Source organism: Neofelis nebulosa, chromosome 3 (assembly GCF_028018385.1).
Source record: "Neofelis nebulosa isolate mNeoNeb1 chromosome 3, mNeoNeb1.pri, whole genome shotgun sequence".
Taxonomy (NCBI): domain Eukaryota; kingdom Metazoa; phylum Chordata; class Mammalia; order Carnivora; family Felidae; genus Neofelis; species Neofelis nebulosa.
Window position 1 is genome coordinate 73,199,179 of NC_080784.1, and position 16,970 is coordinate 73,216,148.

Here is a 16,970-nt window from a genome sequence, read left to right on the forward strand (position 1 = left end):
ATATTGGGTGATTAAATTTCCGAAATAACTTAATAGATGCTTTAGTTCTAGAATGAAGGTCAGAGTAATTTTTCTTCTTTTGACAAAAAGAAAAGGTTGAAGACAATAAAATATTTTATATATACAAAATACTGATTGAAATGCTAATTATTTAGCAAAATTGTTGGGATCTCATATTTTTGAAAGTTTTAGAAACTTGTTAAGACTTTGCCTTTTTGTTAAATATAGATTTACGATGCAATACAAATTTTATCTAATTTAAAATTCCTTTAAAACGAAAGGGAAAATATAGCAACAAAAGTTGAGTGAACCTTTGAATTAGCACCATTGCAAGAGCTAAGCAGTGAGCGTTGTGAGATCTTCATTGAGCTCCAAGCATGAATTTTAACACTGAAAGCCAGCACCTTGACAGCAGTGAGTGCAGGACTTGCCTGGCATTTCTCTTATTTCAAGCCCACAGATCGAGACATGTTGGCATCTTTTTCCATTTTTTTCTCTTACAACTGTATGAAAAAGCAAAATGTGTATATTATTAGGGAGTTACAGAAACAAGTAAACAGATAAGGCTGTTACTAGTTTTGGTTCTGTTTAAGGAAAAATAAAAAGTCAAGGAATATCCAGTTAAAGTTTCAAGATTTTAAAATCCAAATTTTTATATCTAAGTGTGAGTCAGTTTTCTTTAGGTACATATAATTACTGTTTTAAATCTGGCTAATATCATCTTCTAAATTCTCTAAGATACACGTACTCACATATACACACAGTCACACACACTTGTGCCAGTGGGGAGAGTGGAAGGTATATATGGGGAAATCTAGGTTAATTTAAATGAATAAAATGGATTATAAAATACTTATGCTCTAATTGAGTATATATATTGGAGTAGTCAAATTGAGTATATATATTGGAGCCATATGAAAATAAATCCATCATATATATCTTTTGCTACTCAAGTCTTCTTTTGATGGCACCATTTAGAAGAAAATACGCATATACCCTTGAATGAATGATGAGATCTGTTCATATATATCAACAATATTTTTTTTAAATTTTTTTTTTTCAACGTTTTTTATTTATTTTTGGGACAGAGAGAGACAGAGCATGAACGGGGGAGGGGCAGAGAGAGAGGGAGACACAGAATCGGAAACAGGCTCCAGGCTCCGAGCCATCAGCCCAGAGCCTGACGCGGGGCTCGAACTCACGGACCGCGAGATCGTGACCTGGCTGAAGTCGGACGCTTAACCGACTGCGCCACCCAGGCGCCCCTCAACAATATTTTATCTGATAGCAAGGATAATTGCTAACAATTTAAAATTTATCCCTTAAAATAATAATAAATTGTTATCCTCCCTACTCCCCCAGCCCCTCCCCCTGCCCTCCGCTGAGATTAAAAGGAAATAGACAATCCCTCCAGGTGGTCAACAGAGAATTGGTGACACCAGAAGTTGGCAAAGAGACAAGATGGCAGAGATTCTGAGTGGTCTTTTGACTAATGCTGGATTGCTGTGATTGAGTATAATCAGTGAAATTCAGACACCTGAGAATAATAATGAACTTTAATGTTACATTTTTTTCTGGTTTTTTTTTTTTTTTTTTTTTTTTTTGCAGCTATTCCCATCTGATCTCTTCCCTCATATCTTCAGTGAAGCTTTGTTCAAACTGCAACTTGGTACTAACCATCCATGTGCATGTGTATGTGAAGAGATAAATAACTCCACAGTCAGCACAAAGAACAAACTGCTAAGTGGAAAACACAGATGCTTTAGAAACTTCGCAAATATCATTCTTCCTCCCCAGTAGATTCTCTAGTATTTGGAAGGACATCACTTATTTTTAAAGTTTATTTATTCATTTTGAGAGAGGGAGGTGGGGGGGAGGGGCAGAGAGAGAGGGGAGAGAGAGAATCCCAAGCAGAGTCCAACATGGGGCTCTACCCCATGAATGAGAGATCATGACCTGAACCCAAACCAAGAGTCAGATGTTTAACTGACTGAGCCACCCAGGCGCCCCCGGAAGAAGGACATCAACAATCCTGAACTCCTGCCGTCTGGCAAAGCTCTAGCCTGGCTGCCGGGGATTGGAGTGGATGGAGATGCAGTCTTGGACATGCATTGTTTCATAATCTATTTGACAAGAGAACAAGCCATCAAAATTTTATCAGACAGAAGAATGGCAGTGGATTATGCCCAGGTACAATGGAAGCACAGACCTAAACTAGGATGGGAAACCAGGGTCTCCTGTATTTCTGGCAGACCTTGTTAGAAGACTTGAAAAGGAAAGTCAGTAAAAGTTCTTTTAGTCAACAACTGCTACAAATAAAATGAAGTTGCTAGTCGATAGAGGTGAGGAGCATGAGAGCGAGGTTGGCCACATTCGGAGGGTTCCCTCCACATCCAAGGAGTCTGCACTCTTAGAAAATGCCTTAATGGAAAGGTACAGTAAATGACTTTCTATCCTTACTTTTATGGCCCATCAAAGCATACTATTGGAACTAAACAGTTCCACAACCTGAAAACTTGAGGCAAATCTGGTTTTCAGGCAGAGCATAAGCCTTTCATACTTAGAAGGCCTGATTGCTATCATGACATCTCTCCTACTACATATATGATCCTCTTGTTCTATCCTTATGATTGTTGCTTTGTGACCTACACTGTGTTTTATCACGTGTTCTTTCTCTGGACCTGCTTTTGTCACCTGCCTGTGCCCCAGCCCTCCAAATCCTGCCTTTCAGTATTAGTCATAAGGTATAGGGCTAAAACCACCTGTCATATCTCCCCCACACTCCTTGCACACTTGTCCAACTAGAACTTTATCACCTGACAGATAATAATCTAATGTTAAAACTCTCATCAGAAGCTCACCCCTTGCCAACTGCTTTGCTTGCCTATAATATGTTAGGCATCAGAACATTCTGCTTAGAAGCGAAGGTTCTGGCACCTAGTTGCCATGTATAATTATTAGCTCTCCCACTCACTTTGTTTGACTTTTGGCAAATTACCCAAACTTTATGTGCTCCATTTCCTTTTAAGTAAAATGGAGGTGGAGCTGTGTGAAGAAGAGGCAACAACGACCCCGGATAGGCTAAAACCGAGGGCCACTGCGTCCCCCCAACCAGCACCTACATCCCCCTGTCGCGACTACCATACCTAAGAGAATCGTTGAAGGGGATGCCAGCAGAAGGAAAGCCAAGGTGAAGGATGAGCCACAGAAAAGGTCTGCAGGCTCTCTGTGCCTCCAAAGCCAGAGCGCAACCCTCAAAAGACCCCTGTGAAGAAAGGAGAGAAGGTACCCAAAGAGGAAAAGGGAAAAGCAAATACTGGTGAGGATGGGAACAACCCTGCGGAAAACAGAGATGCCCAAACAGACCAGGCACAGGGAGGTGAGGGTCCTGGAGACGCCAAGTGAAGTGTGTGCATTTTTGACAACTGTTTACTCCTGGTGAAATACTATTTTTCATCAAGTTTTATAAAAATGCAGGATTTTCTTTTTCCTTCTTCCTTCCTTCCTTCCTTCCTTCCTTCCTTCCTTCCTTCCTTCCTTCCTTCCTCTCTCTCTCTCTCTCTTTTTTTTTTTTTTTTTTGAACTATATTGGTAGTATACAGAAAGCTTCATTTTGTTTGGGGAAAGGGCCCATGTCACTAATAGAATATTTCCGAAGCTGGATTGATACAGGGGTGAAACGCCTTTGCCTTATAGTTTTGAGAAACTTCCTCTTGGTTCCCAGGAGTGGGGGATTCCTTGATGTTGACACACATCAGCCACCTCGGCACAAACATTTGTGGTGTGGAAAAACTGAAATTCATTTTGTTACAGCAAATACTTGGTGCCCAGGAAGGGACAAGAAGCACACACTCAGGAAATCATAAAAGACTGTTTATTTCGCACTGCTGCTGGCCGGCAGAGTTACCTTCAAAGGCCTAGCCTCTGGCTCGGGTTTTACTGATCTGTTATTATATTTGTTTCTGGGTTGGGCAGGACTAGTATAGTCAAACTTCCGGTTCCTGGCTGCTGGCTGATGTAAGAGGCAAGCAAGATTGAAGAAGCCAAAAGCATGCAAGGGGAGTATCCAGCCTCAGACATCTGGCTGGTGCTTTTTACTTGCGTTTACCAGCTTTCCTCCTCAATTTTTTATGACTTCTTTTCCCTTTCTGCCTTCACCATAGACTTGACTCCCTTAAACCCAAAGACCTGTTGGAACCTGAGCCCAGGAAGTGGTCCCCAGCACACCAGGCAATCTGGACTTTGCAGTGTCACCACGGAGATGGCATCTCTTAAAACCATTTCTTTTTTAGCTTGTGGATCTTGGTAATTCTGCCATTTTCGTTTCACTTCCTGAAAGTCAGGGCCCACTTGTGAAAGGTGGTTAAACAACATGTTACATGTGAAATGTCAACCTTCACTTTGATGTTCAGAACATCAGATGAAGACTTCAGTGGGTTTCATAGAGGCTTTCTGATTTTGGTAGTCCATTGAAGAAGGGAATTTGAAAGTTGTTGTGTACTGTTGTGTGTGTGTGTGTGTTTAAGCTTATTTATTTTGAGACAGAGAGAATGTAAGGGAGAGAGTTGCAGAGAAAGAATCTCAAGCAGGCTCCACGCTGTCAGCATAGAGCCCACGTGGGGCTCGAACTCAAGAAACTGTCAGATCATAACCTGAGCTGAAATCAAGAATCAGATGCTTAACTGACTGAGCCACACAGGCAACCCAAAAATTGTTGTATACTGTTAGCGGTTGTCTCCCTATGCCCTGCCTGAAATACCATGATTGTTTATGAAAAGTATCTTTAATAAAGCTGGATACAGTTTGAAAGTATAAAATAAAATAAAATTAAATTAAATTAAATTAAATTAAATTAAATTAATTAAATTAAAATAGTTAAAATAAAAATAAAAATAAAATGAAATGAAATAAAATAAAATAAAATAAAATAAAATAAATAAAATAAATGGAGGTAATAATAAGAGTATTTACCAATGGGTTGCTCTAAGGATTAAACACATGCAAAATGTTCAAAACAGTGTTGGGCACATGGGGTACCCAGTGACTGTAGTATTGCTCCCCAAATGCCATTGGTAGTGTAGATTTTTTTGTGAGTTTGAGGGGCTGCAGGGATTCTGATCACCTCTTTGTTCAACTTTTTCATGCCAAGTTCAAATAACTGTTACAGTACAGTACAACATTTAAAGAAACGTATGCTGAAAGAATTTTGTAACTTTTATTACAGTTTTAATGCTATTTTTAAAAGAACTTTTAAAAGGGATTTACATGTTAACAAATGCAATGAGCTATATATAAACAGCTTGAAATCCCCAAAAATTTATAAATCAGGAACACCTTTTTAGCACGAAAGAGGAGAGCATGAGCTCCGTATGATAGGCACATTTTCTCCCACTGAAATCTGAAGAACTCCTACCTTTCAGGGGATTTTATTGAGCACAAGTGAAGTAAAAATTGCTCATGTGTCCACAGGTGTGCAAAACTGCTAGTAGTTATCTTTTGCATTATTCATTTTCAGTTAGTACTTTGATAATCCTCCTGTCAGGTGTTAAAAATAGGCTCCGTTGACAGGGAAAGAGCAGCATTTAACAAGAATACAAATGAAGAGGAGAAATGGAATGTGGGTGGTAACTGAATGATAAACCAGATTTTTATAGTCTTTGTCAAAAGATAATAGGTGCTGCTTAGTACTTGATAATTGCTTCTTTTGCAAAACTTGCAAAAGAATTGTCAAGTGGAAATGCAAGGTTCCTTATAATCTTTATAATATTTTAACATTAAGTTGCTAATGTTAGCAACTTATGAAAAGGTCCAATTTCTCTTTCCTTAAATATTTTTCTAAGAATCTCTCAGATAGAACTCATTTTCCTTCATTACTCTTCTTATCACCATTTCTATTATGTTGTAGTACACAGAGTGTTTAAGTTTAAAAGAAAAGGCTCTATTCAAAACTGCATATTATAAATTAAAATAGGAATTATAAGCATACATATACTTTTTTCTTTATCACATGACTACTTTCACTTTCAACTACTCAGCTACTTTTCTTGTTTTGTTCTTATATTTTTATATTTTTTATATTATTTATTTAGTTTGAGAGAGGGAGAGCAGGGACAGGGCAGAGAGAGAAGGAGAGAGAGAATCCCAAGTAGGTTCCCCACTTTTAGGTTCCCCCCTACGTGGGGCTCAGACTCACCAACCATGAAATCGTATTCTTAGCCAAAATCAAGAGTCAGATGCTTAAATGACTGAGCCATCCAGGAGCCCCCTGGTTTTTTTTTTATAAATAACAAGGTACGATTCAACGTGCTGGCAAGGAAGAAACAAAACAATCAAATATTTCATATGACTATTCACTTTTTATAGAAGATGCAGTCAGGATCCTGTGTAGCTAGACCTGAACTGTCTGATAATTGCCATCAGCTTTGAGTGACCATCGAGCATTTGAAAAGTGGCTGGTGTTTTTTATTTGTTTGTTTTAATTTTTTTTTAATGTTTATTTGGTGGGGGGGAGGGAGTAGCAGAAAGAGAAGGAGACAAAAATCGGGAGCAGGGTCCAGGCTCTGAGCGGTCAGCACAGAGCCCAAAGCGGGACTCAAACTCACAAACTGCAAGATCATGACCTGACCAAAGTCAGATGCTCAACCGACTGAGCCACTAAGGCACGCAGGGCTGGTGTTAAATTAACCAAATGAGGAGGTCATTAGACTGATGTGGCTCTACGGCCATGTAAGCCTACATAAGCAACCCAAAATCTAAGCCTGAAAATGCCTCAGGGTTATGAAATTGAAACCCAAAGACAACCAATCACAAACAGCCATCTATACTTTAAACTATTAGCCATTCAAAATTTTCCTTACTTTGTTTCCACCTTTTTTCTAGAAAAGTCTCTCCCTGATATCCCAGTCAGTGGAGTGCTCCTAACCACTCCCAGTATAGTACTGCCCACTTGGAATGGATTTTTGCTCAAATAAACTCTTTAAAAAAATTTTTTTAAGTTTGTTTATTTATTTTGAGAGACAGGGAGGAGTAGAGAGAGGAGAGGGAGAGAATCCCAAGCAAGCTCCGCACCATCTTGAACTCACAAATTGCGAGATCATGACCTGAACTGAAATCAAGAGTCAGATGCCCAACAGCCTGAGCCACCCAGGTGCTGCTCAAGTAGACTCTTAAAATATTTAACATATAAAATTTTAACACTAGTCTGAATTGAGATGTACTGCGAGTATAAAATACACACTGGATTTCAAAATTTCAGGAAGATATAAAGAATATAAAATGCTTCATTAATAATATTGTATATGGATTACATATTGAGATGATAATATTTTGTATATATTTGGTTACATAAAACATATTATTAAAATTGTTGCACCCTGTTTCTTTCTTCTTTTTGAAGTGTGGATACCAGACATTTTTTCATTTAAAATTTCCCTATTTTAATGTGACTCAAATTTACATCTGATGTTATATTTCTTTTTGGCCATGTGGACAAAGACCACCCTTGCAATTTTCTAAACAAGCTTAAAAGATATGGTGCTTTGGATGCAGAAATAGTTCTACTAATGCATCAAGGAATTATAACCACCTTATTATTTTATATCCTGCTCTATATTTAAAATTGAGAATGTAAAATCATTAAACACACGTTTCAAAACCATCACTGCACATACACATTGGCACCCTGCTTTTAAAATGCTTTGGACCCCAAGACACGTTTAACTCCCAGATCTTTCCTGCCTCGCAATCTCTAGGTTCCCGGCCCCTAGCTCTAAGATACGAGGCTTTCTTGCCAGATCCTAAATTTGGTTTCTACCTACTTCCTGAGACTGATATTTTCTTCAGCCCTGACATCACCTTGTCCCAGGTTCCAGGATGCAAACTCCTTACTCCCTGGGAAACACTGTGACCCTTCCCACTGAGAGTGCCAATTGCCCAGAAGCTGGCTCAGCCTGTGCCTTACACTGTAATAATTTTTACACAGAGATGAGCCAAATCCCTTTGATTCTGTTATTTGTCTTAATACATTTAAACTAAACTGCCAGATTTTCGTGTTGTGGTTGCCTAGAACTTTATGATTGTTTTATATTCATGCATATATATAAATTATGTTGACATTTATCCATGTGGTGCACAAAACCACAAAAGGGAAAGTATTTATAAAATGTTTTAATTTATTTTTTTTAAGTTGACAAAACCATTTTATCTAGCTTTACTGAGGTACAAATGTTAAATTAAAATTGCATGTATTTGAGGCGTACAAGATGACGTTTTGATGTATGTATATATGTATACATTATGAAAAGATTGCCACAAGCTAATTAACATATCTATCACTTCTAATATTTACCTTTTGTGTATATGTGTGTGCATATGTGTGTGACAGCTCTTAAGATCTTGGCAAATTTTAAGTATACAACACATTATTATTCTTAACAGTAGTCATTATGCTGTATATTAGGTCTCCAGAACTCATTCCTCTTAAGTTTGTACCTTTGACCAACATCCCTCCATTTCCTCCAAACCCTATCTCTTGTAATCACCATTCTACTCCCTGTTTCTATAACTTCAACTTTAGTAGATTCTATACATAAGTTGGATCATGCATTATTTGCCTTTCTGTGTCTGGCTTATTTCACTTATCATAATGCCCTTAATGTCCTCAAAATCTATCCATGTTGTCACAAATAGATTTCTCTCTGTCTCTCTGTCTTTTTAAGTTTATTTATTTATTTTGAAAGAGAGAGCACAAGTGGGGAAGAGGCAGAGAAAGAGAGAATCCCAAGCATGCTCTGCACTGTTAGCTCAGGGCCCGATGCAGGGCGTGAACTCATGAACTGTGAGATCATGACCTGATTCAAAGTTGGACGTTTTAAGGACTGAGCCATCCAGGTGCCCCAGGATTACTCTTTTTTAAGGGCTGAATAACATTCCATTTGTATGTATGTATCAATTTTCTTTATCCATTCATCCATTGATGGACACAGATCGTTTCCAAGTTTCAGTAATGAAGTTCTTTTTTTTTTAAGGGAAATGTTTCATAAGTTAATACAAAATGGGCAATAAATTTCACTAGTAACAATTTTAAACATTTTTATTTTATTTTATCTTATCTTATTTTATATATAGAGAGAGAGTGTAAGCAGGGGAGAAGGACAGAGAGAGACAGAGAATCCCAAGCAGGCTCCATGCTCAGTGCAGAGACTTATGTGGGGCTCGACCCCACGACCCTGGGATCATGACATGAGCTGAAATCAAGAGCCAGACGCTTAACAAACTGAGCCACCCAGGTGCCCCTAGTACTAATTTTAAAAAACCTTACAGGTAATATTGACACTTGCTGTCTTTAATTTTAAGAGGTAATTTTCTATTCAAAAGGATTACTGCTTAAAATAGAGGTACATTTTCTCCCCTTATTTTAGAGAATCAAAATTAAAAAAAAACTTTATTAAAGAATTTAAACTTAGGTGTCATAATTAGGTAAATAATATAAGGTCAATTTTTAATAGAAACACATACATTAATACTTTCATACACTAATCAGGATCTAGGCATTCTGATTTTAGCTTGCAGCCAAAAGTCCTCATCAACTCTTTGCCTTGGATTTGTTCATTTCTTAGAAGTTACTTTAAAATGGCTCCGTTGATCTACTCGATGTTCATTAACTGTTAAGAGAGTACATTTAGTACAGATTATCTAAGTATTTCCAAAAGGGCCACACCAAAGTCATAGCATCACTCCACTGGAATTTTTACTGAAGAAATGATGGAATTTTAGAGTAAGCATTAACTTTAGGTATCTTTTTAAACTCCTTTTTTAAAGATTAGGAAACTAAATCCTAAGAAGTTAAATGATGTGTTAAAACCACAGGGCTAAACTCATGAGAACTGGATTCAGATTCTTAACTTTCTGTCCAGTGTTTTTTGCTTTCGCTTGGTTTTTAAAATCTACCCTACACTATTTCCTCTCTCCAATATAGTAGAAGTAGCAAGGAGGTATCATTTAAATACACTTTTAATACAATAGAAGAGGTTTTCTAATTTTCTCCTGGTAAATAAATAGTACTTGCTTATTTGTATTTAATAGGTTTTAACATGAGACAAATACAGCTTAGTTTGTCTATATTTCTTCTGTACAAAATTATAGCTTCTGTCACAATTGCCTGTTTTAATAAATTTAAACAGCTTCCTACAGAATTGGCAGGAAATACATGGGTGAAATTTTGAAACAAGATGTGTGTGAATACTTTTCATGCTACACAAACGGTTATAATGAGATAGAAATAGTTATTTTGATGACATTCCTTTGAACCTAGGGGAGGATGGATGAATGGAAGGGAGGCATTCAAGGTTGCACATAAGAAGTGACTGTCGGTAGCCAGGGTGGTGAACTGTACTTCCAAGAGGTACCGTACTGTGTCCCTCCCAATTCTTTATCAGACTTAGATTCTAAATAGCATTCTCTGCTGCCCTCTAGAGCTTTTAAGAGTCATTAGTGAGGACAGCAAAAAAGAGAAACTTACTTAGGGGTAAGCAAGTAAGTGACTTTTCCCCTTTAAGAATTCTGCGCCCATTTACAATGTGTGTTTTTGTTTGTATTTTATTTTTTTTTGCACGCCGCCAAGCAGTTCTCATGAGACCAGCTGGGTGTCTTAAAATTCAACTCATCTCCACCACTACCTACAGCATCAAATCCCAGCATCAAATCCCACAGGTTAAGGGCTCAGTCCTACAAGACTGTCCCCACTTTAGAGGATAATTGCAAGTCTAGATTGTCACCTGTGTTTATGACCAACTGGCTATAGATCCAAGTTTCCTACAATCTCCTATTTGGGTTTTATTGATTTCCTAGAACAGCATGCAAACTCAGAGAAATATTTTCCTTACTAAATTACCAGTTTATTATAAAAGGTATAACTCAGGAACAGTCAAATGGAATAGAGCAAGGTGGGTGAAGGTGAAGGATGGAGCCCCCAAGTCCTCTCCCATGGCATCACTCACCCTTTATGTCCTCATGTTCACCAACCCTGTCCTTTTGAGCTTTTATGGAGGTTTCATTACATAGGCATGATTGATTAAATCATTGGCCATTTGGCAATTCTTTTCAGCTTCCTGTCCTTTTACCCTCCCTGGAGTTTGGAGCTCAGATGTGGGACTGAAAGTTCCAACCCTCCAATCAATGGTTGGCTCCACTGGCACCAGCCTCCATCCTTAGGTGTGATTTAAAAGTCACCTCATAGGGGCGCCTGGGTGTCTCAGTCGGTTGAGCATCTGACTTCGGCTCAGGTCATGATCTCACAATTCGTGAGTTCAAGCCCCACGTCGGGCCCTGTGCTGACAGCTCAGAGCCTGAAGTCTGCTTCGGATTCTGTGTCTCCCTCCCTCTGCCCCTTCCCCACTCATGCTTTCTCTCTCTGTCTCTCAAAAATGAATAAACGTTAAAAAATTAAAAAAATAAATAAATAAAATAAGTAAATAAAAGTCACCTCATTAAAGTAAAAAAGACACCTTTGTCCTCTCATCACTCAGGAAATTCCAAGAGTTTTAGTTCTTTTTTTAAAAAAATGTTTATTTATCTATTTCTGAGAGAGAAAGAGAGCCTGTAAGCACAGGTGGAGGAGGGGCAGAGAGAGATGGAGAGAGAGAATCCCAAACAGGCTCTATGCTGAGAGCACAGAGCCCGACATGGGGCTTGATCTCACGAACAGCAAGACCATGACCTGAGCCGAAATCAAGAGTCAGAAGCTTAACCAACTGAGCCACCCAGCCATCCCCAAGGAGTCTTGTGTTTAGAAACAGGGAGGAGACAAAGATGAAATATATATTTCTTATTACAATGTCACAAACTTTAATAACACAGAAAACAGAACATGTCATTTGGTGACTTACCCCTATATTTATTTAAACCAAATAAAATAATGAATTCTTTCTGCAAGATATTTTTGTGTGTGTATATAAATTGGTGTTCTACTGTAAAAGTTTTAAAATGTGTACTTCTATCGTCAAATCAAACTGACATAACATTTTCATAACATTTGGCTCTAATTTTTTTGGATCGTTTTCAGTAGGATTGCTTCACTGAACTTTGATCTGTCTTCAGCAAACCTTCTGTCCTGCCACCACAATAAAGTAGTACACAAACTAGCTGAGGCCCCCCAGTTCCACCCTCAACCCTGGTTCTTCTCTCTCTAAATCAGCCCCTACCTCAGTGACAGTATGGTCTCCTCCAAACACAAATTATGCAATGCCACTTTTTAAAGTCCTTTTGTGCTTCCCTTTTTGTCCAGTCTCCATTTATCATTCTCTTTGATTCTCGTTTGTGGCCCCACCACTGGAAGAGACTGCTCCCTCCACTCCTTCACCCAACATACGGTAAGTGCCCATTTGGTGTTGGGCTCAAGGGACAAATCTAGGAAAGGAGGAACTATTTATTTTAGCCTTAAAAAACAAAGCCAGGGGGAGCCAAGATGGCGGAACAGGATGGAAGTTTTCTGTGTGTCTCGCGTCCATGAAATACAGCCAGACCAACACTAAACCATCTTACACACCTAGAAAACTGACTGGAGGATTAACACAACAATCTGCACAACCTGAACCACAGAATTCAGCAGGTATGCGGCGCAGAAAGCTGAACTTGGGGAGCGGTAAGGGAGGTGTTTTTGTGAGCAGAGAGAGGACTGGAGTGGGGAGAATATGGGAAAAGCACCCCTCCCCAAAAGCAGCTGGAGAGAAAGTGGAAAATTGGAAACAGCCGCAGGGACTAAACTAAAAAGGGAGAAAGGAGGAAGGAGAGGGCTTAAATTCCATTAAGACTGTAAACAAGGGGAGCGCAAAGTCTGCAACTATGCAGCTCGATACCTGGCGATGCTCTGGTGGGAAGGGTGAATCCCCAGGAGCAGAGTGGGATCCGGGAGGTTCTCAGGCCACACGTGAAAAAGCGGTTCCACTGCTGGAAGAACATTCGGTAGAGACTGTTGAAGCCACCTGGTCCCAGCAGACCCCAGAAAATGGCCACATCCGCTGGTGCTGGAACAAGGTCGTTAAGGGTGAGGCCTGGTGCCAGATGTGTGTTGTGATTTTCCATAATCCCTGAAAAGCTGCCGCTATACTATCTCGCAAACTTTTTCTGGGGCAGCCTGGCAACTGGCCGCAGTCTCGGGGCACTGGCAGAAGCAGGGTCCGGCAAGCGGTCCTGGGTGCAGGCAACATTCAGCCATTGCTCATTCGGCCATTGCTCGGTGAGACCCTCCCGCAGAGGGGCGGAGCGGGCCAAAGCCACAGTCCTTCAGAAGTAAGGGGCCGGGGAAAATAGCCACATCTGAGACAAAGCTCTAGAGAGAGGTACTGCCTGGGGCTTGGTCATGGACAGTGAAGAAGCGGGGAGTGAACAAAAGCTGAAGACAGAGGACGGGTGCGCGATTGCTGATCATTAAGAGTTCCCATACTAGAGATTGGGTATCTGGGTGACTCCATGGAAACCTCTCCCGCGCATGCGCATAGCACACCTACAGGCTCTGCACCAATCCAACCCAGTAGGCTAGCAGTGCCATCTCGTGGAGAACGGAGCCATTACACTGAGCCCTGCCCAACTGGGCCAACCTTGCTCTTGAAGAACACAAGTCTCACCGCCTGCTTAGTTTATGGACTATAAAGCGTATCCTACTCAGACTTCTAGGGAAAAATGAAGTAATTTCAGCCATATTTCAATCAGTTAGCAGGTCCATCTATTCAATTTTCTTTTTTTATCTCTTTTTCACTTCTTTTTCTTGAATACAGAAAAGGAAAAAATTTCAGTTTTATTTCAATTTTTATTAAAAAAATTTCCTTCAATTTGTTTACTATATTTTTTACTTTTATGTATATTTTCTTCAAATTCTATTTTACTTCCATCATTTCATTTTAGTCTACTACAGTGTATTCACTTTTTCAAAATTTCAAATGATTTTCCCTATTTTGTCTCTTTTTTGTTTCTTTTTTGTTTTTCTTTTTTGGTTTCTTTTCTTTTTCTTAAATACAGAAAGAGAAAAAATTCATTTTTATTTTTAATTTTTATTAAAAATATTTTTAATTTTTTTACTATATTCTTTACTTTTGTGTAATTTTCTTCAAATTCTATTTTACTTCCATCATTTCATTTTAGTCTACATCAGTGTATTCATTTTTTTCAAATTCTCAAACGATTTCCTTTTCTTTTTTTTCCCCCTTTTTCCTCTAATCAATCAAACCACTTTCAACACCCAGACCAAAACACACCTAGGATCCAGCATCATTTATTCAATTTTTTGTGCGTGTGTTTTTAATTTTTTAATTTTCAAATGTTTTTAATTTTAAGTTCTATAATTTTAATTTTTCTACCCCCATTAATTCCTTTTCTCCCTTCAAAATGATGAAACGAAGGAATTGACCCCAAAAGAAAGAGCACGAAGAAACGACAGCCAGGGATTTAACCAACACAGATACAAGCAAGATGTCTGAACCAGAATTTAGAATCATGACAACAAGAATACTAGCTGGAGTCAAAAATAGACTAGAATCCCTTTCTGCGGAGATAAAAGAAGTAAAAACTAGGGGCGCCTGGGTGGCGCAGTCGGTTAAGCGTCCGACTTCAGCCAGGTCACGATCTCGCGGTCCGTGAGTTCGAGCCCCGCGTCAGGCTCTGGGCTGATGGCTCGGAGCCTGGAGCCTGTTTCCGATTCTGTGTCTCCCTCTCTCTCTGCCCCTCCCCCGTTCATGCTCTGTCTCTCTCTGTCCCAAAAATAAATAAAAAATGTTGAAAAAAAAAAAAAAAGAAGTAAAAACTAGTCAGGATGAAATTAAAAGTGCTATAACTGAGCTGCAATCATGGATGGATGCCACAGCAACAAGCATAGATGAGGCAGAGCAGAAAATCAGTGATACAGAGGACAAACTTATGGAGAATAATGAAGCAGAAAAAAAGAGGGAGATTGAGGCAAAAGAGCATGATTTAATAATTAGAGAAATAAGTGACTCATTAAAAAGGAACAACATCAGAATCACAGGGGGTCCCAGAAGAGGAAGAGAGAGAAATAGGGAAGGGTTATGTGAGCAAATCATAGCAGAAAAATTTCCTAACCTGGGGAAAGACACGGACATCAAAATTCAGGAAGCATAGAGGACTCCCATTAGATTCAACAAAAACCGACCATGAACAAGGCATATCATAGTCAAACTCACAAAACACTCAGGCAAGGAGAGAATCATGAAAGCAGCAAGGGAAAAAAAAGTCCTTAACCTACAAAAGAAGACAGATCAGGTATGCAGCAGACCTATTCACAGAAACTTGGCGGGCCAGAAAGGAGTGGCAGGATATATTTAATGTGCCAAATCAGAAAAATATGCAGCCAAGAATTCTTTATCCAGCAAGGCTGTCATTCAAAATAGAAGGAGAGATAAAAAGTTTCCCAGACAAACAAAAATTAAAGGAGTTTGTGACCACTAAACCAGCCCTGCAAGAAATTTTAAGGGGGGTCTCTCTGAGGGGAGAAAAGATGAAAATATAAATAAATACATACATACATACATACATACATACATAACAAAAGCAACAAAGATTAGAAAGGACCAGAGAACACAATCAGAAACTCCAACTCTACAGGCATCATAATGGCAATAAATTTGTATCTTTCAGTACTCACTCTAAATGTCAATGGACTCAATGCTCCAATTAAAAGACATGGGGCGGGGCGCCTGGGTGGCTTAGTCAGTTGAGCGGCTGACTTCAGCTCAGGTCATGATCTCGAAGTCCGTGAGTTCGAGCCCCGCATTGGACTCTGTGCTGACAGCTCAGAGCCTGGAGCCTGTTTCAGATTCTGTGTCTCCCTCTCTCTGACCCTCCCCTGTTCATGCTCTGTCTCTCCCTGTCTCAAAAATAAATAAAACGTCAAGAAAAAAATTTTTTTAAAAAGACATGGGGTAACAGAATGGATAAGAAAACAAGATCCATCTATATGCTGTTTACAAGAGACCCACTTTACACCTAAAGACACCTTCAGATTGAAAGTAAGGGGATGGAGAACCATCTATCATGCTAATGGTCAACAGAAGAAAGCTGGAGTAGCCATACTTATATCAGACAATCTAGACGTTAAAATAAAGACTGTATCAAGAGATGCAGAAGGGCATTATATCATAATCAAGGGGTCTATCCACCAAGAAGACCTAACAGTTGTAACCATTTATATGCCAAATGTGAAAGCACACAAATACATAAATCAGTGAATCACAAACATAAAGAAACTCATCAGTAGTAATACCATAATCGTAGGGGACTTCAACACCCCACTCACAGCAATGGAAAAATCATCTCATCAAAAAATCAACAAGGAAACAACGGCTTTGAATGACACACTGGGCCAGATGGACTTAACAGAGATATATTCAGAACATTTCCTCCTAAAGCAGCAGAATATACATTCTTCTCCAGTGCACATGGAACGTTCTTCAAAATAGACCCTATACTGGGACACAAATCAGCCCTAAGTAAGTACAAAAAGATCGAGATCATACCGTGCATATTTTCAGACCACAACACTATGAAACTCAAAATCAACCACAAGAAAAAATTTGGAAAGGTAACAAATACTTACAGACTGAAGAACATTCTACTAAAGAATGAATGGGCTAACCAAGAAGTTAAAGAAGAAATTAAAAAGTATATGGAAGCTAATGAAAATGATCACACCCCAACCCAAAACCCCTGGGATACAACAAAGGAGGTCATAAGAGGAAAGTATATAGCAATCCAAGCCTTCCTACAGAAGGAAGAAAGATCTCAGATACACAACCTAACCTCACACCTTAAAGGGCTGGAAAAAGAACAGCAAATAAAACCCAAAACGAGCAGAAGACAGGAAATAATAAAGATTAGAGCAGAAATTAATGCTATCGAAACCAAAAAACTGTAGAAGAGATCAATGAAACCAAAAGATGGTTCTTTGAAAGAATTAACAAAAT

The 16,970-nt window shown here is 39.0% G+C and overlaps 1 pseudogene; it reads left to right on the forward strand.

Moving 5' to 3' along the window:
* Nucleotides 1-2,106: 2,106 nt before the first annotated feature.
* Nucleotides 2,107-3,405, forward strand: LOC131507996 (non-histone chromosomal protein HMG-17-like; annotated as a pseudogene).
* Nucleotides 3,406-16,970: the final 13,565 nt, after the last annotated feature.